Source organism: Cucurbita pepo, chromosome 10, assembly GCF_057944985.1.
Source record: "Cucurbita pepo subsp. pepo isolate OVF chromosome 10, ASM5794498v1, whole genome shotgun sequence".
In the NCBI taxonomy this organism is placed as follows: domain Eukaryota; kingdom Viridiplantae; phylum Streptophyta; class Magnoliopsida; order Cucurbitales; family Cucurbitaceae; genus Cucurbita; species Cucurbita pepo.
In genome coordinates this window covers 7,385,634-7,401,769 of record NC_141807.1, presented here as the reverse complement: position 1 = coordinate 7,401,769, position 16,136 = coordinate 7,385,634, and the positions used below count along the sequence as shown (strand labels likewise).

Genomic DNA, 16,136 nt, shown 5'->3' with positions numbered 1-16,136 from the left:
GCTTGCATCTTGCAATTACTTGAGTAGAGAATGTGTTTCACTTAAAATTCACTCAAGAGAAAATAATCAAATAACGAACCATATTTGAGAGAGGATAACTTTTTTTTTTTTTAATCTTCGAGAAATAAGAAAGAATAAAACTTAAACATGGCAGGAATGACGTCTTCTTGAATCTTTGTTTTGTTCTCCTAAATGTATATAAAAAAAATAAAAAATAAAAATCTTATATATTTTTAGATATAATTTTAGTACCTATTTAATAAAACTTCATCCAAACTTCTACTCATAAATTTAATTATTATTTGTATACAATTGTTAATATGTAAGAAAATACACGTACAAAATGTTTATACTATTGGTAATACACTAGTCTCGGTTGTTTGACTAAAACAATGCAACCATTGTCCAAACTAAAGAATTTGATTTGAGGCTATCTCCTAATACAGTGAGGCTCAATTAGACCTTGTTGTAAGATTCGACCATATCAATTTGAATAGCGTTCTCCAACTATAAATATTGAACTCCAAAGTATTCACGAGCAAAGTAAGTTTGTTGAAACTATCTATAAAAATGTTACAAAGTGAGTCGTGGAGAAGATTTGCCTTAAAATTTAGTTCCAATTAAGGATGTCAATGATGAAGAAGTGAAAGCTGTTGGAAGGTTTGCCATGGAAAATTTCAGAGGTGGTAGATATAATTTAATTTACAAGCGTGTGGTGAATGGTCTTTTCAGTCCCATATAGGCTTTGACCCCAAATTTTATAGTATTGTGATAGAAGCTATAAATGACAATAATATAAATTGGTTAGATATTGCAATTGTGAAGAAGTTTCGTCATATGCATCGGACGCTACCGTCATCCTATAAGCTCTTATCTTTTGAGGAATTCATCAAATTCCCTCTTCACAAGTAGCAGTATAACTACTAGATTGCTTTCTTTACTTACAATAAGTCCTCTCTCTATATGTGCTTGTGGGACATTACTCTCTTTTATCTATAAAAATGGCATAGCCATAATGATATAATAATTCTTATATAAGTATCTTTCCTTTCTCTATATGTGCTTGTGGGACATTACTCTCTTTTATCTATAAAAATGGCATAGCCATAATGATATAATAATCCTTATATAAGTATCTTTTCTTTTTCTCTCGTACCCACGGATACATAACATGTTAAATTAACTCATACTTAAAAAAATAATTTCTCTTTTGGAGTCCTTTCTCTATATGTGTTTGTGGGACATTACTCTCTTTTATCTATAAAAATGGCATAGCCATAATGATTTTCTCTATATGTGCTTGTGGGACATTACTCTCTTTTATCTATAAAAATGGCATAGCCATAATGATTTTCTCTATATGTGCTTGTGGGACATTACTCTCTTTTATCTATAAAAATGGCATAGCCATAATGATATAATAATCCTTATATAAGTATCTTTTCTTTTTCTCTCGTACCCACGGATACATAACATGTTAAATTAACTCATACTTAAAAAAATAATTTCTCTTTTGGAGATGCGGGGTATCGATCCCTGTACCTCTCGCATGCTAAGCGAGCGCTCTACCATCTGAGCTACATCCCCACAATTTTTGTATCACAAAATCCTAAATTTTCCATCATCAATAATAGTGAAAATGAAGAAATATTGCTACCCAACATGTCATGAATAAGTAAAAATTAAAAAGAAATAATATATTTAATAATAGTTAGTCTTATTTTTTGGAGGTGCGGGGTATCGATCCCCGTACCGCTCGCATGCAAAGCGAGCGCTCGACAACCTGAACTACATCCCAGAGATTTTTACATCATAAACCCTAAATGTCCCATCATCAATAATAGTGAAAATAAAAAAATATCAAAATATTATTAACAAATAGTTTGGTTTGGTGATGCGGGGGCATCGATAAGTGTGAAAATAAAAAAATATAATAACAAATTAAATACTTTCTTTTGGAGATGCGGGTTATCAATCCCTGTACAACTCGCATGCAAAGCGAGCGCTCTACCATCTAAGCTACATCTCCACAATTTTTACGTCACAAAACCCTAAACGTCTCGTCATGAATAATAGTGAGAATGAAAAATATCGCTACTCATTATGTCATAAACAAGGAAATATTGAATAGAAATAAAATAGTAATAACGAATAGTTTCTTTTGGAGATGCGAGGTATCGATCCCCGTATCTCTCGCATGCTACAATCCCACGATTTTACATCAAAAAACTCTAAACTTCCCGTCATCAATGATATTGAAATGAAAAACTATCCCCGCTCATTATGTCATTAATAAGGAAAAATTTAAATTAATAAGGAAAAATTTAAAAGAACTAATATATTTAGTAATCGTTTCCTTTGTTGATGCATGGTATTGATCCCAGTACTTCTCACATGGGATGCAAACGCTCTACATCTAAGCTATATTCTCAAGATTCTTACGTCACAAAATCCTAAACATCTCGTCATCAATAATAGTGAAAATAAAAAAATAACGCTATTCATTATGTCATAAATAAGAAAAAATTGAATAGAAATAAAATAATAATAACGAATAGTTTCTTTAGGAGATATGGGGTATCGATCCGATCCCCGTACCTCTTGCATGCTAAGCAAGCAATCTACCATCTAAGCTACATTCCCACAATACTTATATCAAAAAACCCTAAATGTCCCGTCATCAATTCTAGTGAAAATGAAAAAATATCTCCACTAATTATGTCATAAATAAGGAAAGGTTGAATAGAAGTAAAATATTAATAACAAATAGTTTCTTTTGGAAATGAGGTATATCCCTTTACCTCAAACATGCTAAATCTCTAACATGCTAAATGAGCTCTACCATCTAAGCTACATCCCCACAATTCTAATAGTGAAAATGAAGAAAATAGACCCTAAATTATGAGGTATATCCCTTTACCTCAAACATGCTAAATCTCTAACATGCTAAATGAGCTCTAGTGAAAATGAAGAAAATAGACCCTAAATTATGAGGTATATCCCTTTACCTCAAACATGCTAAATCTCTAACATGCTAAATGAGCTCTACCATCTAAGCTACATCCTCACAATTCTAATAGTGAAAATGAAGAAAATAGACCCTAAATTACCCATCATCAATAATAGTGAAAATAAAGAAAATATAGAGATGCAGGGTATTGATCCCCATACCTCTCGCATGCAAAGCGAGTGCTCTACCATCTAAGCTATATCCCCACAATTATTATATTACAAAGTCCTAAACATCTCGACATCAGTAATAGTGAAAAATGAAAAACTAACCCAACTCATTATGTCCTAAATAAGAAAAAATTGAAACGAAATAATATATTTAGTAATCGATTCAATTGAGATGCAAGGTATTTTAGGTATTGATCCCCGTACTTTCCACATGGGAAATTAACGCTCTACCATTTGAACTACATCCCTACGATTCTTACATCAGAAAACCCTAAACGTCCCTTCATCAATAATTGTGAAAATGAAAAAGTATCTCTGCATATTATGTCATAAATAAGAAAATATTGAATTGAAATAAAATATTAATAATAAATAGTTTCTTTTGGAGATGCGAGGTATTGATCCTCGTACCTCTCATATGCTAAGTCGTACCTCTCTTATGCTAAGCGAAGCTACATCCCCACAATTCTTGCATCACAAAACCCTAAATTTTTCATCATCAATAATAGTGAAAATGAAGAAATATCGCTACTCAACCTATCATGAATAAGGAAAAATTGAAAAGAAATAATTTTCAATAATATATTTAATAATAGATAGTTTTATTTTGGAGATGCGTGTGGTATCTATCCCCGTACCACTCGCATGCAAAGCAAGCGGTCTACCATTTAAGCTACATCCCCACGATTCTCACGTCACAAAATCCTAAACGTCTCGTCATCAATAATAGTGACATGAAAAACCATCCCTGCTCATTATGTCGTAAATAAGAAAAAATTGAAAAGAAATAATATATTTAGTGATCGATTCATTTGGAGATGCAAGATATCGATCTCCGTACTTTCCACATCAGAAGCGAGCGCTCTACCATCTGAGCTACATCCCCACGATTCTTAAATTAAAAAATCATAAACCTCCCGTCATCAGTAATTGTGAAAATGAAAAATATCTCCGCTCATTATTTCATAGAGTAATTGTCGTTGCACAGGGCGAGACCTCTAATCCATGAAATTTTTGTACTAGAAATGAAGAAACTGGAGATGGTCCCCAAACATCTGTATGGACCATTTCCAATCCCACTTTCTTTGGTTCCCTGGCAGCGTCAACCAGATTAACCCTACGGCGTGACAATCCTTGAGCTTCCACTCCTCCGTGGTCATGGTATCCAGCTTCACCCCCAAAATGGGTTCCTGAATATCTTTTTCGTACAGATAATCTTCAATCTGCATCTTCTAGAAACTGATATCGAATCCATCAAACTTTTCAATTTCAGTCTTTGAACTTTCCATCTTCACAGATCGTGGTGAATCTCTCCTCGCTCTGATACCAGTTATTAGAATCACACAACAACGCACACACTTGATCTAAATGAACACAAAGAACATGATAGAGAAAATGTAAGAAAAAATATTGACTAATGATTTTGTATTAATGACTTCTGTTATGCAAAGAGAGGATATGGAGAATGAGAAATGTACATTTAGGAAGCACTGACTAATGGGTATACATATAATTTCAGTTTATTATATATAGCTTCACTATATGTAACCGCCTACTATATATAATTATTTAGTATATATATCTCTATCGGATTTTTAGTATAAATAGTCAGCCTTCATATCCAACATTCTAGAGCCCAAATAATTAGGGATTGACATCCTCCTAGAACACAAAGTCATTTACATGCCCCTAGCAAAATGCCTAGTAGTAATGGAATCTAACCCAAGGATCATTCAGACAAACATCCATCAACCAAGCGGGGTGAAAATGATGACGATAGTACAGTTGAGAAAGAATCTTAGCCATGATGAATCTACACTTGCTGCCATTGTTGTATTTGAAAAGGGGGAGCTTAAGTGTGCCAACCTCAACAAAAACTTTATTGCCACTACATGAACACCACGACCCAAAACAAGAAGGTCAGATATTGGGTTTTAACCCCACCAAGAGAGATAATCACAAGATTAGTTTTATGTCACCTACCACAAATAGATGTCATGCGGCTGAGCCTGAGCTAGTTGAATTCTACAAATAGCAAAATGGCATGTTCACAGTCGGGTTTATTTGACCTCTAAAGGCTCTTGTCACTAATCACTCAAATGCTTGGCAGAGACACCAAGTCAACACCACGACTGAAGAAGGGAGACAAAATAAACCACTAAAGCAACACATGTTCACCCAAAAATACCATCCAGACGGATGAAGAGAAGGGTCGACCACGATAATTTCAAAGCAACTTTGAGTTCAAAGCAACAAGAACCAAAGACTGCTTTGAAATTATCGTGGTCGACCCTTCTCTTCATCCGTCAGTGACTTGAAACGTTATTATTCTGACCAAGAAAACATCAAGTAACAGCAGGTGGTATGACGTCATGCAAAGAAGAAATTGTTTCAAGCGAAGAAAGTAGAAAAGACACCAACAGAGAAGACTTGAAGAGTTAACAAACCGATAAGTGATTTTCAATAGCTCCTAGTAGGTTGGAAAAGACTCCTCAATACTAAGATCATCTAGAAGCGCGTCGCGAGACCTAAAGTCAGCCTCATTCTACAACGTTGAGTTTATGAAGAGACGGTTGAGAGAGATATTGACAAATTGTGTAAGGGCAGATGTCGCGGTCATGATTGGCCGAGACATTTTTCCTGTGGCTGCATGTTAGATTTCTCAGCTATTCTTGTAAACGATTTGTGGTTCATGGTGGCATGCTCATTCCAAACATGTTTTACTTGGTTTCATCTTAGATAGGTCTTTATTATTATTGTTTTGCCAATACGGGGTGTATAATTAGTTCTCAAAATCATATCTACACCCATCAGGACTAAAATGTCCCAAAATGTACTATAGGAGAACGTGACAAGTTGTTGTTTCTTCACTTTTAGCTTATAACATTGCTTTATTTGAAATTGTTTTTAACGTATTTCCTCGCTCAAGTTTTCTAAAATATTTCTTCTAAACGTGATTCGAGCATACACTGCTATTGTTCGTTTAGTCTAAATTTTGCATGGTTGACTTGTTCATTGGATTAGAACAAATGTCACATAATCATTGTCTCACTACTGCAAGTCTCACTACTGCAAGAGTGCGATTGTGACACTTGTCTTCCGTTCAGTTGTGGGCCGCATCTTCTGACTAGTTACGTGAGTTTGGCCTGGAGCATACGTGTAGGTTGAAAAAGAAATGGTTGGATGCGGACTGTAAATAAGGGTTGGGCCACGGAAGGTTTATTTTTTTTACCACATATGGACTTTGGGCTAATGAGTCTTAAATTTGGGTTCGTTTGAAAATTTTTTGTTCGTTTTTTAGTTCAAACAAACCCAAATTAAACCTACTAGTTCCTTCTTTCTTGCACGACTCACTCCTATTCTCTATTCTGCCTCTTTTTGCTCTCTGAAACTTCTTTAAAGGCTATTCTTCACCGATTATTTTGGAGCATCTTCCTTAAAAGAATTGTGACCACAGATGACCTATGTAGAAAATTTGTACCCCCTTTTCTAAAACCTTTAGCGGACAACATACCCAAAACAGATGCGCTGACTAGAATGCGCTACACCTCGTCTCAACCCCCCCCCCCCCCCTCGGAGCATATGGATCCACCCAATCGATGAACACTTAAACCAAACTCGCCCATCCTTTTTGGCACAGGGACTCGAGAACCAATCCGAGTAATCAACAGTGGGGAGACCCCTTAAAGCAACAAGCGAGAATGGCTAGGTTGATAGCAGGGTTAAATAAAAGGCAAGTATTAAAAGATGTATCGCGTAACCATCCCTGTAAGCAGCTTCATTCTTTCTTGATCTATGAACCGACTTTATGAAAAAAATCAGTCTTTCGGCTGAAAGTGTGACTGTTGGGTATGGATAAGCAGGACCTCTTGGTTCAGGGGAAACCGAAGATGTTGGGTAAGAAAGCTAAGCAGACAAGTACAGGACGAACAAAATGCACATATAAATTGATTGACATGATCCCTCTCCCTCTCTCTTTGGCTAGTTGGCTAGTTGCACGATAAGCGGGAAAGCATACCACGTAGGGAAAGAAAGGCTGCTCGATCTCCTGTAAGGCCAACTCTCAACGACGAGCTCACCAGGTAATGCTATAAGTTCAATAGAAGTCCAAGGTTTCGTCTACTACAGACCAGAAAGCTCTTAGAGGAGCTAACATGAAATGAGAAATACATTCGATTACTGCAACTAATAGATAGTGAACTTTTTGGTAGAAACTGAATGATCCCTTGGCTCGGGCAATGAAAAGGTAGTCCTACTCCTACCTTTTCCGTCGGACGATAGGAAAGTTTGAGCTGAAAGATTGAATCACACCTGATTAGAAAGGCGGGCTTAGCAGGTTTCTCCAAACGTATAAATAAAAAGAGGAAGCAACCGGTTCTAAAGAGGATACCGATACGCATACATTCTCGCATGGAATAACCTAGCTGAACCGGATCAAGGGTCCTAACCTAGTCCGACGGACCTTCTTTGGCTGGCCCCCGCCCCTTGTAACAAGGTCAATGCGTACGTGCTTTTTTCTTTCTTTTAGAGAGATAGCTTACCAGCTCTTTCGGCTCATAGCAGCAGTATGAAAAGCGGAATCCTCATCTTGAGTCGAGTCCACATTGCCATACGAATCGACATCAGCCAAACCAAGAGCTCCTATTTTTTCTTTAACGAAAGCGGATCTAACAGTTTCGATAAAACCAACATCTTTTAAAGACGGAGTCGCTCTGCCTTGATCACCGTGGACATATGCATCTCCCGCTTTACCTTTGCCTACCGTGAAAAGGAAAGTTCCCTCACGATAGGCCCTCCCAGCTCCCGAACGTCTTTCTATCAATCGAGAGAGGTATAAAATAGTACACAAACCAACAAGACAAGAATGGACTCATAAGATGGGCGGTCAGGGAAGCGATTTCATTTGTGTTATCCGCCAAGGAAATGATCAAGAAATTCTCTATACACGGTTGAGAGATGACCGTATTGTTGCACATCCTAAATGAAAGTACCGTAGGCAAGCGAAGCTAATGAAATCGTGTAGAACTCAGATCCACTTTCTCTTCGATTCGTAAACTTCAATTATAATTTCAATTGAGGATGTCAATGACAAAAAAGTGTAGGAGGCTAGAAGGTTTGTAGTGGAAGAAAATAACAAGAGTCATGGACATCGTTTCGTTTACAAGTTGTATCATGTGTCTTATTCATGGTTACTTAAATCTCGTTGAATTGGTGCGCCTTTCACATCAGAGACATTTGTGCCTTAAACCGAGCTCTTTGCAATAGCGAACTTATTAAAAACTCTTTGCTTGCTGCAACATTTGCTTGACAGAATTGGACCAAAGGACGATATGGACGACGGATCATGAAGTGTGACGTCGGATCTTTGTGCATACCATATTTATTAACTATAACATGGCAAGAAATTGTTTATGTTTTGACTGGGCTTGCCATATTTTGTTGTTCTTATATATCTTTAGTTACCTGTGATTAAAGCAAAGAAGTATAGACATGGTTTCCAACCAACCCTTCCTTTATAGTTAGTTCGACGAATGGGTTTTTGTTATCATTTTATCGTTAACCCTTCCGCTCGATTTTGTGTTATGATATCATACAGGGAATGAGAAGCGACCTTACTTGGAAAAAATTATATACCGTTTGATAATTATTGTTGATAACAAAGATAAATTGAATTATAAGCATTTTAAGTTCAAAAGTAACAAATTACTTGTACACTTTTACTTATAATCTTCATATTCTTTATATAGCGATAAGGAAGGGAGGGATAGAAAAGATACTCATAATATCATTATGACTATGCCATATTTCATTAATAAAAGAGAGTAATACATCCACAAACACACACATATATTTCGAGAGAGAGAGAGAGGGCTTATTATAAGTAGAGATAGCATTCTAGTAGTTGTATTGCTACTTGTGGACAAGGAACTCGAGAACTTCTTTAAAAGATGAGAGCTTATGAGTAGGTGGCGATGGATATATCACATGCACAAAAAGAAAGTTCTGCAGCTTTGTAATAAAAGACCATGGAATATCATCGTTATTTATAACTTCTATCACAATAATATAAATTCTGCGAGGACGACATTCTCTAGTCATACCAACCAGACCGTTCACCACACGCTTGTAGATGAAATGATGTCTAATATTCTCGTTATTCTTTTCAACTACGAACCTTCCTGCATTCTGCACTACTAGGATATTCACATCCTTAATTGGTACTAAAGCATCTAAAGGCAACCCTTCCACACGGCTCATTCTAACACCTTTGGTAAATAGTTCCAAGAGACATTGTTAGGCCGATTTTGTTCATGAATACTTAAGAATTTGATATTTATAGTTGTAGTTGAACGCTACTTAAATTGATGAAGTGAAATCTTACATTAGAGTCTAATAAAGCGTTTGTCCATTAGAATAGGTTGGAATTAAATTCTTTATAATTCAAGATAATAGTTGTATTCTTTAAGTCATTGAGACTAGTGTTACTAGTACTTGTTAGTATATTTGAGTATAAATATTAAAATGATTAGTCATTAAATATTGTTTGAATTAAAGTGTTTATAATTCAAATGATCTTCATAACCTAATTCATAAAAAAATAAATAAAATAATTAGGAAGCATTTATGTGCTAGATCAAAATAAGATGCATAAAAAGAACTTGTGGTAATTACTTTATTCATAGACCTTTAATCTTAAAATTAACTTAAAATATTGCAATATTGTGATTCAATCGCCTATTATGAAATTAGGCCCGAACTAAAAAAATAATATTTTTAAAGGAGGGAAAAGTTCATAAGCCAACAAATATATGTATTCAAAGACGAAGAATTCACAACAACAATCACAAACAATATTAATTAGCATCTTGTCTTTTGGTTTGTCACATTTTCAAACATGAACAAACCTCAATTTCGAGTCGGTGAGTATTATGGATTATAATCGACAGTACTTTGCACGTAGCTTTGAGCATTCACAAAAGGTCGAAAGTTGAATTTCTTTAGAATGGTAACCAAATAATCGATGATTATTGTTGAATTTCCAAAAAATACACCACAAATTTCATTTATAGATATAAATGGAACCATTGATATAAAACCCTGATTATATAATTGCATCTTCACTAACAAACCCACCTCGGAGTGATCATCTTCACCAAAGGCTGCAAATTAAGAAGCCTTCCACGATTACTCAAAAGTGAACTTTTAAGACAAATGAAGCTATATTTGAGCAAGAAAAATCATGTTACATTTGTCTGGGATACCACGGAGCTACCAATGCAAGCAATCACTACCACCCGAAGTTTTTTTGATATTGTAGTTGGATCTATGAGACTCATCCCTCAGATGTGAAAGAGTAATTATATCCAACATTCTTACTTGTATGCCTCTTTCAGTACTCTCAACAAATGGATCGCTTGATCTATTCTACTCTACTTTACTTCCTCTTGATAACGGTGTGGTATTGACATAACTCATATTGCTGATAATCATCACTTACATCCAAAACAAGAGTATAGCTGTCGACTATCGTCAAGGACCCATTCACCATTTTCATTCCTACCGACGGAAAAGTTTTATTACATTCATTTCTTTCTCCTTTCTAACTTCTTCATTCTCACATTAAACTTTTTTCTATTTAAAAAAAAATTAAACGTGAAAAGAGAGAAAGAAGAAGAACAAAGAAAACCCTTAATTTTGAAAGCTTATCAAATACTCTTTGACCGATGTATAGAAAGCTTGAGAATAATTTATTCTCACGTCCCTCTTTGACACTTGTTGGATATATATCCGTCCTTCACATGTCGTATCATAATCATATCATATCGTAAAAACTTCGTGGTTATATCCTTCCCTAATTTATCATAGCCTTAACGTCCTTAGACATATCATAGTTGTGTCGTTACCTGAACGTACCTTAGTCAAAACTTTACAGGAACGTATCGTAACGCTATCGTTCTATCAATCTATCATAATCCTATCCCTTTCTACCCATAACCTAATCGTATTGTTTTATGAATCCATGTAACCATATCGTTTTTATCAATCTGTCATACCCATAGCACTTCGATACGAAACCAAACCATAACGTTTCATGAACATGTCTTACTCCTATCGTTACATTACGTTTAGTGCATCCTTCTCGTATTCTATCTCAAATATACCATTGAACACATGGTACCGTAAGTATTATCATACAATTCACATATTATAACATATCATAAGCATATCGATTCACAAATATTTCACACATATCAATATATATGACACTTGCAAAACTACGGGCACAGTCAACATCAAATATAACCATACGGATCGTAAGGCCACCTACCTGATTAGCTTAGGCTAGTGTCCCCAATTTATCCTTAAGAAAGTTTGATTTGTCCTTTGTATTAAAGTCAACCTATATAAACATGACATCAATTTCAATCATTTCTCTAAATTGTATGATGCTCTAGTGTTAGATTTCATGGCAATATTGCATGAGTAAAGTCTTGAAATGTCTATATATCAAAACTGTTTAACACTTTCCAAATCTTGATTTTTGGCCGTTTGTGTGTGTGTTTTTTTTTTTTACTTGTGTTCCTGATCTTACTTTGGTATGTTTGTTACATTTTTTTTACAATTATGTTAGCAATTAGCCAATTTAATCAATTCATCCTTTATGTTTTTTTTTTTTTTTAATAATTATGTTAGTCATTAATTTTGGCTAATTTAATCTATTCTATTTATTTTATTTTATGTTATTTTATTTTTCTTTTGCTATTGATGGACGTATCTTTCTAAAACATACTAAATAAAACTAAATAATTGGTTAAGAGAGGATATGAGATATAACTTAAGGTTAAATCTCTTTCCGTATGAGAATAACTCATTCTCATGTCCATCTTTACTACCGTGTACTAAATTAAGGATTTTATTTCTCTTTGGTCATAGCCTTCCTTAAAGCACAAAATTGAAGTGGTAGTCAATTATAATATTTGACGTGCTAGTTTTCAAACTACTTTAAATGGGGGTAAAGAAAGCATGTGAATAACTTAGTGTCACTAATCTGACACGTGTTGGGCATGTACTAAATACTTGTTAATACAATGGATACATTACAAATTTATAATCCATCCTATCAGACACTTGACTTTGAATATATGTTGAGAGTGAAACGTACATTAACCTTTTTTTTAAGTATACAAATATATAAACTTATTTATATGAATTTATTTCTAATATAAAATTGATAAATTTTTTGAAATAATTCTTTTTAATTAATGTATCATTGTCACATCGGTGTCCTAGTTTTTTAAGAATGACATGTTACTGTTAGGAACAGAAAAAGAAAACTGGAAAGATAAAAAGAATTGGAGAAATCTCTCATCCAATTGAAGTATGACTAAATCAAATCTAATTCAAATAACTAGATCAAATCTAATCCAAATAACTCAATCAAATCTAATTGTCGCTGTTGCCCAGCTTCACTGAATCTCTGAAACTTCCATCAAAATCTGCAAAATATTCCTTCTTCCCACACATATGATTGCTACATTCCGAGTCAAGAAACCACATATCTTCTATATTGGCCTTATTCATATTCACGTAAGCCATTAGTGACATCTCTTCTTGACTCGCTGCATAGTTTGTCTCCTTCTGCTTGCTTTGACATTTCCATTGAAAATGTCCTAGCTTGTGACAGTTATAACACTCCACTGTGGCCTTGTTGAAGGTTTGTCTGCCTCGTCTGGTATTGCTTTGACATTCCCATTGAAAATGTCCTAGATTGTGACAGTTATAGCACTCCACTATGGCCTTCTTGAAGGTTTGTCTACCTCGTCCCCTTCCTCTGCCTCTAAAGCTTCCACAACCTTGACTCCTTCCTCTAGCAGACTGCACAAGTGGACTCTCCATCGACATACTTTTATTATGACACACGTAGAAGATTGCTGCTTCTAGTTTTAACTAGTTTAGGGCATGGGTCTGATACAAAAATGTTAGGAACAGAAAAAGAAAACTGGAAAGAGCAGGGCTCTGATACCAAAATGTTAGTAACAGAAAAAGAAAACTCGAAAGATCAGAAGAACTGGAAGAAATCTCTCATCCAATTGAAGAATGACTAAATCAAATCTAATTCAAATAACTAGATCAAATCTAATCCAAATAACTCAATCAAATCTAATCCTAACAGTTACCATATCTATTTAGTATCATATTTATGTCTCGTATCTATATCTCATTTTTATTTTTGTGACTATGAGATATTTTGCTTTTATAAATAGATATCTTCACGAAAATCAATTTAATTTATGTTGAGATGGAGAATAAAAATTGACACTTAAGGACGTTGATACTTGGGACTTTGATTCCTCTTAGTGTGAAGCTTGCATCTTGCAATTACTTGGGCAGAAGATGTGTTTCACTTAAAATTCACTCAAGAGAAAATAATCAAGTACTTGGGTAGAGGATGTGTTTCACTTAAAATTCACTCAACAGAAAATAATCTTTCACTTAAAATTCACTCAAGAGAAAATAATCAAATACTTGAGTAGAGGATGTGTTTCACCTAAAATTCACTCAAGAGAAAATAATCAAATATTTGGGTAGAGGATAACTTTAAAAAATAATGATTTTTACATGTAAATTCACTCCAGAGAAAATAATCAAATACTTGGGTAGAGGATGTGTTTCACTTAAAATTTAGATGTGTGAGGATGTGTTTCACTTAAAATTTAGATGTGTTTCACCTAAAATTCACTCCAGAGAACTTTCAAAAATAATGATTTTTACATGTAAAGCAAACCAAGCAAACCATAAAATAATAACAAATATTTCTCTTTTTTGGAGATGCAGGGTATCTATCCCTGTACCTCTCGCATGCAAAGCGAGCACTCTACCATCTGAGCTACATCCCAATGAATTTTACATCATAAACCCTAAATATCCCATCATCAATAATAGTGAAAATAAGAAATATCAAAATATTAATAACAAATAGTTTGGTTTGGTGATGCGGGGCATTGATAATTGTGAAAATGAAAAAATATAATAACAAATTAAATACTTTCTTTTGGAGATGGGGTTATCAATCCCTGTACAACTCGCATGCAAAGCGAGCACTCTACCATCTAAGCTACATCTCCACAATTTTTACGTCACAAAAACCTGAACGTCTCATCATGAATAATAGTGAAAATGAAAAAATATCGCTACTCATTATGTCATAAATAAGGAAATATTGAATAGAAATAAAATAATAATAACGAATAGTTTCTTTTGGAGATGCGAGGTATCGATTCCCGTATTTCTCGCATGCTACATTCTAACGATTTTACATAAAAAAAACTCTAATCTTCCCGTCATCAATGATATTGAAAATGAAAAACTATCCCCGCTCATTATGTCGTAAATAAGGAAATATTTAAAAGAACTAATATATTTAGTAATCGTTTCCTTTGTTGATGCATGGTATCGATCCCAATACTACTCACATTTGATGCAAACGCTCTACCATCTAAGCTATATCCTCAAGATTCTTATGTCACAAAATCCTAAACATCTCGTCATCAATAATAGTGAAAATAAAAAAAATAACGCTATTCATTATGTCATAAATAAGAAAAAATTGAATAGAAATAAAATAGTAATAACGAATAGTTTCTTTTGGAGATATGGGGTTTTGATCCGATCCCCGTACCTCTCGCATGCTAAGCAAGCAATCTACCATCTAAACTACATTCCCACAATACTTATATCAGAAAACCCTAAATGTCCCGTCATCAATTCTAGTGAAAATGAAAAAATATCTCCGCTAATTATGTCATAAATAAGGAAAGGTTGAATAGAAGTAAAATATTAATAACAAATAGTTTCTTTTGGAGATGGGGATATCCCTTTGCCTCTTGCATGCTAAATGAGCTCTACTATCTAAGCTACATCCCCACAATTCTTGCATCATAAAACCCTAAATTTCCCATCATCAATAATAGTGAAAATGAAGAAAATCTAGAGATACAGGGTATCAATCCCCACACCTCTCACATGCAAAGCGAGTGCTCTACCATCTAAGCTATATCCCCACAATTCTTATGTCACAAAGTCCTAAACATCTCGTCATCAATAATAGTGAAAATGAAAAACTATCCCGCCTCATTATGTCCTAAATAAGAAAAAATTGAAAAGAAATAATATATTTAGTAATCGATTCAATTGGAGATGCAAGGTATTGATCCCCGTACTTTCCACATGGGAAATGAACTCTCTACCATTTGAACTACATCCCTACGATTCTTACATCAGAAAACCCTAAACATCCCTTCATCAATAATTGTGAAAATAAAAAAGTATCTCTGCATATTATGTCATAAATAAGGAAATATTGAATAGAAATAAAATATTAATAATAAATAGTTTCTTTTGGAGATGCGAGGTATCAATCCTCGTACCTCTCGTATGCTAAGCCGTACCTCTCGCATGCTAAGCGAAGCTACATCCCCACAATTCTTGCATCACAAAACCCTAAATTTTTCATCATCAATAATAGTGAAAATGAAGAAATATCGCTACTCAACCTGTCATGAATAAGGAAAAATTGAAAAGAAATAATTTTCAATAATATATTTAATAATAGATAGTTTTATTTTGGAGATGCGTGGTATCTATCCCCGTAACTCTCGCATGCAAAGCAAGCGGTCTATCATTTGAGCTACATCCCCACGATTCTTATGTCGCAAAATCCTAAATGTCTCGTCATCAATAATAGTGACATGAAAAACTATCCATGCTCATTATGTCGTAAATAAGAAAAAATTGAAAAGAAATAATATATTTAGTGATCGATTCATTTGGAGATGCAAGGTATCAACCCCGTACTTTCCACATCAGAAGTGAGCGCTCTACTATCTGAACTACATCTCCACGACTATATTAGAAAATCCTAAACCTCCCGTCATCAATAATTGTAAAAATGAAAA

General features: G+C 34.4%; 1 non-coding gene across 1 annotated transcript; it reads right to left on the bottom strand.

Annotated features, from left to right (window-relative positions):
* Positions 1-1,514: 1,514 nt before the first annotated feature.
* Positions 1,515-1,587, bottom strand: TRNAA-AGC (transfer RNA alanine (anticodon AGC)). Its single transcript has one exon. It is a non-coding gene; the product is annotated as a tRNA-Ala (tRNA).
* Between the last annotated feature and the right edge of the window lie 14,549 nt (positions 1,588-16,136).